The sequence below is a fragment of the Marmota monax genome, unplaced genomic scaffold, assembly GCF_021218885.2.
Source record: "Marmota monax isolate L192 unplaced genomic scaffold, Marmota_monax_Labrador192_F-V1.1 WCK01_AAM20220418_F8-fsc00212, whole genome shotgun sequence".
Lineage (NCBI taxonomy): Eukaryota > Metazoa > Chordata > Mammalia > Rodentia > Sciuridae > Marmota > Marmota monax.
Window position 1 is genome coordinate 2607246 of NW_026692413.1, and position 10409 is coordinate 2617654.

The window sequence follows — 10409 nt, forward strand, 5'->3', positions numbered from 1 at the left end:
ATTACATCTCATTCCAGTAATAATGGCTATCATCAATAATTCAAATAAAAACAAATGCTGGTAAGGATGTGAGAAATGGAACTCTTATCCAAGGTTGTTGGGAATGTAAATTGCTACAGACAATATGCAAACAGTATGATGTTTCCTCAGAAATCTAAAATTAGAAATATTCTATGATCCATGTATATCACTCCTTGGTATTTATCCAAAATATTTAACATCTGCAAATTTTAGAAATATATGTGTACCCATGCTTATAATAACACTATTTACAATAGCCAATTTATTTTATCAGCATAGATGTCTATCAACAACAGATGAATGGATAAAGAAAATGTGGTACATATATACATTGGAATTTTATTCAGATGTAAAAAAGAATTAAGTTGCTTCTTTGGCAGAATAAATAAACTGAACAGGACACCATGATTTTGAGCAAAATAAGTAGGAATCCAGAGAGAAAATATTATGTACTTTCTCTTATATGTGGAAGCAAGAGGAGAAAAGAGATAAAAAGAAATCTCATGAAAGGGGCTGAGGTGTAGCTCAGTGGTAGAGCACTTGCCTAGCATGTGTGAGGCACTGGGTTCAATCTTCGGCATCACTTACAAATAAATAAATAAAATAAAGGTATTCAATCCATCTAGAACTCAAAAAATATTTTAAAAATTGAAAGAACAAAGATCTCATGAAAGTAGAAGGGAAACCATTAGGGTAGATTAATGGCATAGGAGGAAAAAGGAAGAGAGAATATTGAGATGTTTGAAATTGAATAAATTGTACTATATGCATGTACAAATATTCCACAATGAAACCCACTATTTTACATAACCAATGCACCAATAAAAAATGGGTAAAACTTCATATATAAACAAGGCATTCACACTAAGTTAATGTTAATGACCTCAATGAAAATTTATATTTTAGTATAATTTGATTAAAGAAAATTATGGCAGAAATGAATTATCTCATAGCACCTACTAATATAGAAATGCCAAAGGTAATTAATTAAGGCTGTAGCATTCATTAATATCTTCAAATACATTTTTGCTATATATTTTCCAACCTGCAATTGTTCAGTATAACAGTAAATAATAATTATTCAATGATTAGTTTTGTTAGTGTATTTTTATAGTATTGAGTAACATATGTTAATGTGTAATAAATTGATCCATAAAATAAGAAATTGTGTCTTATTACTGAATTTATTAGCATATTACTTGTAAAAATTAAGTAATAATTTTCACTGTGACAATTGCATATACAATCTAATCCCTTGATCATGACCAACTTCCTTTCTTTATGCTGCTTTCTTCTTCACACAGTTTAAACCTGACCTGTGTCCCTTTTTTCTTCCCTAGGACTCAGTTTTATACTTTCAGGTCATTATTTTAAGTTTCAACATATAGCAAAAAACTTGCCATATTTGTCTTTCTCTTTCTGGTTTATTTTGCTTAACATGATGTCTTCCGTTCCATACACCTTCCTGCAAATGACATTATTCTTATTTATAGTTGATTGAAGGATGCCTTTATTGTGTATTTTCTTCTTCCAATGCTTGGTGATTTTGATTAAGTGTCATGTATTTTTTTTCTAGTTCTGCAAAGAATTTAATATTTTATTTACTGGTTCATCTGTTCATAGACAACTAGGCTGATTTCTTACCTTAGATATTGTGAATTGTACCACAAAGAATTTGGAAAATACAGGTATCTGTCTTGTATGCGAACTTCATTCCGTGTGTGTGTGTGTGTGTGTGTGTGTATATATATATATATATATATATATATATATATATATATAGGAGTGGGATAGCTGAATCATATGGTAGTTCTATTTCCAGTTTTTTGAGGAAAGTTTATACTGTTTTGAACAGTGATTGTACTAATTTATATTGCCAGCCATAGTATATAATTGTTCATTTTCTCCACATCTTCACAATCATTCTACTCCTATTATTATTATTATTATTAGTAGTAGTAGTAGTAGTAGTAGTAGTAGTAGCAGTAACCATTCTGACTGTGGTGATATGGAATCTCCATGTATTTTTGTTTTGCACTTTCCTGATGTCTAACCTTAAAAAGTCATTTTTATTGGGCATATGATTTGTATATTTTCATTCAAGAAATGTCTATTCAGATCATTTGCCCATCTTTAAAAATTGGACCACTGATTTGTTTTTAAGTTTTTTTTTAGTTCTTTATATATTCTGGATATTAATCTTCTGTCAGATGAATAGCTGGCAAACATTTTCTCCTATTCTGTATGTTGTCTCATTACACTGATTATTGTTTTCTTTGTTGTGCAGAAGCTTTTTATTCTGATGCAATTCCATTTAGTAATTATTTTGATTTTGGAGAAAATACAAGTCTACCCAGGAATGGGATAGCTTAATAATATGGCAGCTCTGTTTTTACTTTTTGGAGGCTATTTCAAATAGTATCAAGTTTCCTATTCATTTCAATTTTATTCCAAGATCATTCCCTTTTTGTTTACTAGGTCTCTAGAGTATATTTTTAAATCATCTATTTTTGAAGCCTCCAGGGTTAGCTATTTTTGGTGAGGATTGCTCTGTATATTCAGGCTCTTTTGTACTTCCATATGAATTTTAGCTTTATTTTTTCTAGTGCTGCAAAGAATGTCATTGGTGTTTTACTTGGCATAACTTCAAATTTATAGATTGTTTGGGGGTAGTATGGCCATTTTAACAATATTAATTCTCCTAATCTCTGAACATGGAATACTTTTCTATCTTCTATTTTCTTCTTCAGTTTGCTTTTTCAGTGTTTTATAGTTTCCATAGTAGAGGACTTTTATCTCCATGGTTTGGTGGTGAAAGCTTCTCCTTCTCCTTCTCCTCCTTCCTTCCTTCCTTCCTTCCTTCCTTCCTTCCTTCCTTCCTTCCTTCCTCCTCCTCCTCCTCCTCCTCCTCCTCCTCTTCTCCCTCCTCCTCCTCCTCCTCCTCCTCCTCTTCTTCTTCTTCTTATTTTGGTACTGGGTATTGAACTCAGGGACCCTCAACCACTGAGCCACAGCCGCAGTTCTATTTTGCATTTTACTTAGACACAGGGTTCCATTGAGTTGCTTAGTGCATCGCTGTTGCTGAGGCTACATTTGAACTTGGGATCCTCCTACCTCAGCATCCTGAGTCACCAGGGTTACAGGTGAGCATCAACACAAGTTTCTTCTTACATTTGTTGGAAACAAATGTTAGATTTTTTCCAGAATTATTTTCTTTGATAGATCATTATTGGTGTATAAGAAAGTGTCTGGTCATTGCCTGCTGATTTTGCATCTGATGCTTAGCTGCATTTTTAGTCTGTTCCAAGAGTCTTTTGGTTTTATTCCTAGAGTATTATAATTATAGGTTCATACATCTGCAAAGAGATATAATTTGACTTCCTCCTTCCTATTTGTATGCTTTTCAAAAGATATTTATTTTTAGAAGTAGTTGGACACAATACCTTTATTTTATTTATCCACTTCCTTGTGGTGCTGAGGATGGAACCCAGGGCCTCACACATGCTAGATGAGCGCTCTACCGCTAAGCCACAATCCCAGCCCCTTGTATGCCTTTTTATTCCTTTCTCTTTCCTGATTGCTATGGATAAATCTTTGTACTATGTTGAATAAGACTGTTGAGACCAGACTTATTTCTCTTGTGCCCATTTGTGAGGAAATGCTTTCAAGATTTTGTTTGTTTGTTTGTTTGTTTACTATTCAGCATGACTTTGGCTTTGGATTTGTTACATACATCTTTATTATGTTGAAGAATGATACTTCTGTACGTAGGTTATTTAAGACCTTTAACATGAAGCAGAGTGAAATTTATCAAAGGCCTGTTTCTGCATCAATTGATTTTATTGTGTAATTTTTGTCCTTAGATGTATTTATATGACATAATATGTTTATTAATTTCAGTGCATTGAATCATCCTTGAATTCCTGGAAAGACATTAGGTTGATTATGCTGTAAGACCTTTCAATGTGCTATCAAATTGCATTTGCAAGATTTTGCTAATGAGTTTTGCACTTAACTTCATCAGGTATACTGAGCTATGGTTTTGTTGTTGTTGTCATATCCTTGCATAGTTTTATGTGCTTGTTAACACTGGTTTTTCAGAATGAGTTTAAAAGGATTTCCATTCTTTCTATTTTGTGTGATAATTTGAGGAGCTTAGGCATTATTTATTTAAAAGTTTAGTAAAACTCATTGTGAATACATCAAAACCTGTTCTTTTGGGGGGAGAAGGTTAATTGATACAACCTCATTAAACTTTATTGATCTATTTAGGATTTTGACATCATCTTGCAGTTTTGGTAGGTCATATGCATCCAGAAATTTGACTACTTCCTCTATATCTTCAAGTTTATTGATATATAGTTTTTCAAAACATTCTTTAATGATGCTTTCAACTTAAGTGTTATCTGTTGTAAAGTCTTTTCACCTCTAATTTTATTTATTTGAGTCTTCTATTTATTGGTTTGCCTAAAGATTTTTCATTTTTGTTCTTTTCAATGAACCAACTCTTTCTTCTCTATTTTATTTATTTCTGCTCTCATTCGTATTATTTCTTTCCTTCAACTGATTTTGGGTTTATTTGCCTTGTTTTTCTAAAACCTTGAGATGCATCACTAGGTTACTTATTTAATCTGTCTCTCTGTTCTTGATGCAAGATATAACTTACCTATTAATATTAGTTTTACTGCCTCTATCAAGTTCTGATATTACAGAATTGTTCCATTTTCCTTTGATTCTAGGAAGTTTTTATTTCCACCTGAATTCCTAAATTTTCCCCATTCTGTTAATTAGTTTGTTGCTTGTTTTAGTTAGTTGTTTAGCTGCTGTGACTAAATGACCTGAACCAACTGCAGAGGAGCAAAAGTTTATTTAAGGTCTCATGGTTTCAGAGATCTCAGTTCACATAAAGCCAGCTACATCATGGTGGATGAATATGGCAGAGGGAAGTAGCCCACATGATGAGCAGAAAGCAGAGAAATTTCACTCACCAGATACAAATATAAACACAAAAGACACATCCTCAGTGCCCACATCCTCCAGCTACTCCCTACCTGTCTTCAATTACCACTCAATTAATCCCATCTGGTGATTAATTCACTGATTGTGTTAGGAATCTCACAACCCAATCCTTTCCCCTCTGATCCCTCTCACATTGTCTCACACATGAACCTGTGGGGAACACCTCATATCCAATCAATAACATTGCTCAATCTCTATGTGCTTATGCAATTTCTGTAGTTTATACTGTGGACTTCTAGTTTCATGTTGTTATCTGATGAGAAACAATAAATTATTTTTTTGAATTGGTGAAGACTTGCTTTATGGTCTAATATATATCTATTTTGGAAAAGTTCTATGTGCTGTTGAAAAGAGGATGTATTCCATAGTTATCGGATGGAATATTATAGCTGTTTGTGAAGTCCATTCGTTCTATAGTATAATCTCTCTCTGATGTTTCTTTATTGATTTTTTAGGCTGGATAGTCTACTTATCAATGAAATTCAAGTATTATAGTCACCCACTATAATTGTATTGCAGTCTATCTCTCCTTTTATTTTCTGTGTTAGTTTTATAAAATTAGGTGCTCCAAAGTTCAGTGTGGATATATTTATAATCATTATATATTCTTGGTGAATTGTTCCCTTTATCAATTTTTAGAGACCTTATTTGTCTCTTCTTATTTTGGCTTCAAATCTCTTTTGTTAGATATAAATATAGGTATTTATTCTTGATGTTGGATCCAATTTACTTGGAGCAGTATTTCCCATCCTTTTACTTTCATTGTGCATATGGCATTAGAGGTGAATTCAGTTTCTTGCAGACAGCAATTGTTAGATTTCTTTTGTAATTCAATCATCCCAATCTGTGTCTTATAATTAGAAATTAGACCATTTACATTCAGGATTATGATTGAAAGATATGTAGTTATTTCTGTTATTTTTAAAAATTTCTTTATGTTGTTTTGTATATTCTATATTAATTTCTTCCAGTCTTGGCTTACTAGATTAATAATCTTTGATTTTTTTCCCTGTTTCTTTTTTCTTTTTTTTCTTTTTCTTTTTGTGGTACTGGAAATTGAACCATGGGCTGTTTAACCACTGAAACATATTTCCTGGATTTAGCCTCAAAATCCTCCTCAACATAGTGAATCCACTTCATATTAGTGATGGTTCTCAAGTTGAAACCTATTTGTCATCCCTATATTAGTTGCCATATCCATGCCATTGTATAGATGATAGATTAATAGAGAATGTCCTACTATGTATAATTTTGGCTGTTGTATATGACAATTTTATGCCTATCCTATATTGCTGTAATTTGACACTTCCTTGGATTAATGTAGTAGCACAGTGTTGTAATAAAAACTATTTTGACTTCAGAAAATTGCTTACTTTAAATAATAAGTCTATGATTAAGGATATAAGATGATTAAGGATATAAAATATCTTTAATTAGCAGGAATAAGATCAAGAGATTGATAATATAACATGGTGGCTAGAATTAGTAATTATATATTGTATATCTGAAAATTGCTATGAATGGATTTTAAATGTTCTCAGCACAAAATGAAAATATGGGAGATCATACATTTATCAATACACTTAGTATTTTCATGTTGTTGAATATATTTGGATATATGCATATATATCCAAATATATGTATGTATGTACTTCAAAAATCATGTATGGGAACATAATTATATGTAATTTTTATTTGGCAATTAAAAATTGTAAGCCTGTTTCCTGCAATAGGGCAAACTAAATGATCGGAGAATATTCCCTCTATTATAAATTTAGAAATGTTTATATAACATATAAATCTTCATTTAATAGCTTGTAAGAAAATAAGGAAATTTCTATAAGCCCCAAGTAGAAAAGAAGGTCAAAAACAATGTAATAACTATGAGTTGAATCTGCAGATGTGCTGAGAGGTGTCGGCTCATCTCAATAATCAAATAAGCATGAGTTTTAGTGTCCTCAGGTTTACATAAAGTGGGTAGTTTGAATGAAGATTTCCATTTAGAGCCAGAAATCATATAGGTACACTTATTAAAAGTGTGGACTATAAAACCTCCATTCATCAATGTGAAAAAAAAGATAACAGGGATTTTTTAACCCTGGGTTGTATTCACAAATAAAATTTCTTTTCTCCAAGAACTCCAACAACCAATGGCTCTGTCTTAACCGTTTTGTCAATGTAAATTTAAATTTTCAGAAAGTATCTGTCAATAAATTAAAAACAAAGTGTAAAACAATGCAGGGCTATTACCAAACTGTTGCCTTAGTTTGGTAATAGCCCTGCATTGTTTGGCAATGTAAGCCTTACTAAAGCAACACATTCCAAGATAAGAAAAAAAGAGAGTCACAGGAACATCAGCATCACCTGGAATATGTTACAAGAGCATATTCTTATGCCCCAACCAAGATCTACTGAATCAGAAACTCTGGGATGGCATCTAGCAACCTGTGTTTCAACAAGCTCTCCAGATATTTCTGATGTGTGCTGAAGTTTGTGAATCATAGTTATAGAGAAAGCCCTACTGGAAATTAACGTACAATTTTTCACAAAAAAAAAAAAAAACATTTCAGGAAACAGCATGTCATAAGGAATTCATCTCCATTTGGCCTACAGATGAGTAACTTGGGTTTAGTAGGGTTTTGCCATTTGCAATGCATATAGTATTTAGAAATTCAGTTTAAGCTATAATTCACTTTTTCTAAAATGTGTAGAATTGACTCTTGACAACCTCATAAACTGTGTGGATCAAATGAGGTAATGTTAGCAAATGTGTTCTGGAAAGAATAAAATGATATAAAATGCAGCCTTCTATTAAAAGTACATCCAAATACATAGTTGTTCAATCATCCCCTTGTCATTCCCATTTTATGGAGTAAAGTTGTGGTCATAAAAACCTTGCTGTGTTTTAATAGTGAAACTAGATTCTTTACATAGTGTCAAGGAGTGACAACTTCTGCTGAGTATCACTACAGATTGTTCAAGCAGAAATGGCATCAAAGCAAAGATTGTTTTGGTTTACTAGACAGGGCAGTCTTTTTGTGTCAACAAAATAACCCATAGAATTCCTCTAGAATTCTTCCTACTCTATCAAGCAGAGAGGTTTCCTGGGATCTGACTCCATTATAAGGCTATCTAAAATGGCTTGATATCAAAGATACTGGAAAGTTGATGGTGGTCATATTAATGGAAATAAATCCTAATAAAATATTTGACAAGTTTTTACTTCCATCCTTCATGGTAAATTTCTGAATATAGTAAAAGATTGTCACTCCCTCTCTCTTTTGAATAGTAGGTTCAGATAATCAAGTCGAATTCCTTTGTGAAATAGGAGGAATAATGAATACACTATTAGACTGCATTTAGCTGTAAAGCACAAAATCTATGTGCTACACAATGCTAATACTCATAAGTAGTTGCTTCCTCATCTTCTCTACTTCTGGGTGTTTACTCTAGGCACCTTAACACCATCTACCATCTCTTGAATGAGATGCACCACCATCAGCATTATCACTATCATCTCCATAATTATCAGTCCTGTGTGCAAAATCCAAAAGCTTATACCAAAACTACTTTCCCAAACCATGACCTTTTCTCATATTTTAACAACAGTGCATTTCATCAGCTCCCTTGGCTTATTATTGTCACAGGAAGGCAGGGCTCAGAAGCCAAGTCATCTTAAGTAGGACTCAAACAGTTTGCTGAAGTCAAGAAATTATACATGTAGTTTATATCTTATTGGCTGAAGACTTTCATTTGTTGTCTCATTCTATTTTTATGACTAAAATTTAAAGTGCCCATTCAGTAGTTACCAATCATCCTACTGTAATTCCTGTTTATTTTCATTCTCATTTTCTTTTGTTCAACAATAATTTCACATCATCTCATCTCAAGCATCCTATAGTGTCCCTTTCCTCACTATCAACTGATTAAGTAGCCTCTTAATTCACTGAAAATACATGCAATCTTAAGAGATCTACTGTAAGCCTGTACCAACATAATTGCCCATATAAGCACATCTGTACCCACATAATCTTCTTTATATGTATTTTGCTCCTGAAAATAAATTATTTTATATATTATCACTTTATAACTGTACATTGCATCCTTATCCTACAAGCATTGAAGTATCCCACATCTTAAATAACAATAACATCACTTACAGCAAAAACTTTCCTAAATCCTAATCCCTGATCACTTAATCCCTCTTCACATTTTGTCTCTGATAACTTTGGAGCATCCTCCTTTCAAAAGTGCTGTTTAGACTTAACTCTTTCAAATTTCCCACAACTTATTTTTTGCAAATGTATTCTAATTAGATTTTGTCCTTACTACTCCATTGAAATCTCACATTGTCACATTTACATTTTTCAAATACAGAGTCAATACTCATCCTCATTTTATTTGATATTTTGGCAGCATTTGACACAGGTTATCACTTCCCTATTTTTTAAAAAAATCTTTATTTGGTTTAATTTGAGTTGGAAAGTTCAGCTGCTTAATCTCTATGACAGGGAGGAGATGAGATACTGAGTTCAAACACATGGTCAATTGTTTAGTCAATCATGCTTAATAAAACTCCAGAAAATGAAACTCATGGGACATTCCTGATGAGTGAATATATCAATGTTCTGGGAGAGTAGCACACCTTGACTGCATAAATGCTTCAGTGCTTGGAACCATTCTAGACTTCACCCTGTGTACTTCTTTATCTTGTTATTCATTGTAATCTTTATATCAAACTGGTATTCATAATCATAGTTACTCTTGAGTTATCCTAGTAAGATATAGAACTTGAGAGGGTGTGGGAATCCCCAGATTGGTAGAAGGAAAAACGGAAATGAGGACAAACTGGGATCCCCACTTACATGTGACTTCTGAAGCAAAGATAAACTTGTTCAGGACTTTGACTTACAATGTGTTAGATCTGATGCTAACACCAGGTAGATAGTGTCAGAATTGAATTGAATTGTCAGACATTCAGTTGATGTCTGAGAACTGGTGTTATAATGCATTCAGATATTTACAATATCTTTGCTACATATTTTGATATTTATTATAAAGTAAGAATTGCTGACAAAATTGATTTCGGTGATGTGAACTCAACAACAGTTTGTTGTATACTGATTTTACCTTCCAATGAATTAACTGTTAAAACTGATACTGTTTGGTTTAAGATTTTAAAGTAGCAGATATCACATTGAGGTTATATTAATGTTAAACAGCAACAACAACAACAACAACAAAAACCACATAAACCTTGAAAGCCATTTACAAAACATGAGTAACCACACATTTGATTTGGTTGATTGATTTAAATGGACTTGAAACATTTTATGCGTTTAAAGGTTTTCAAATTCTTATTATTAATC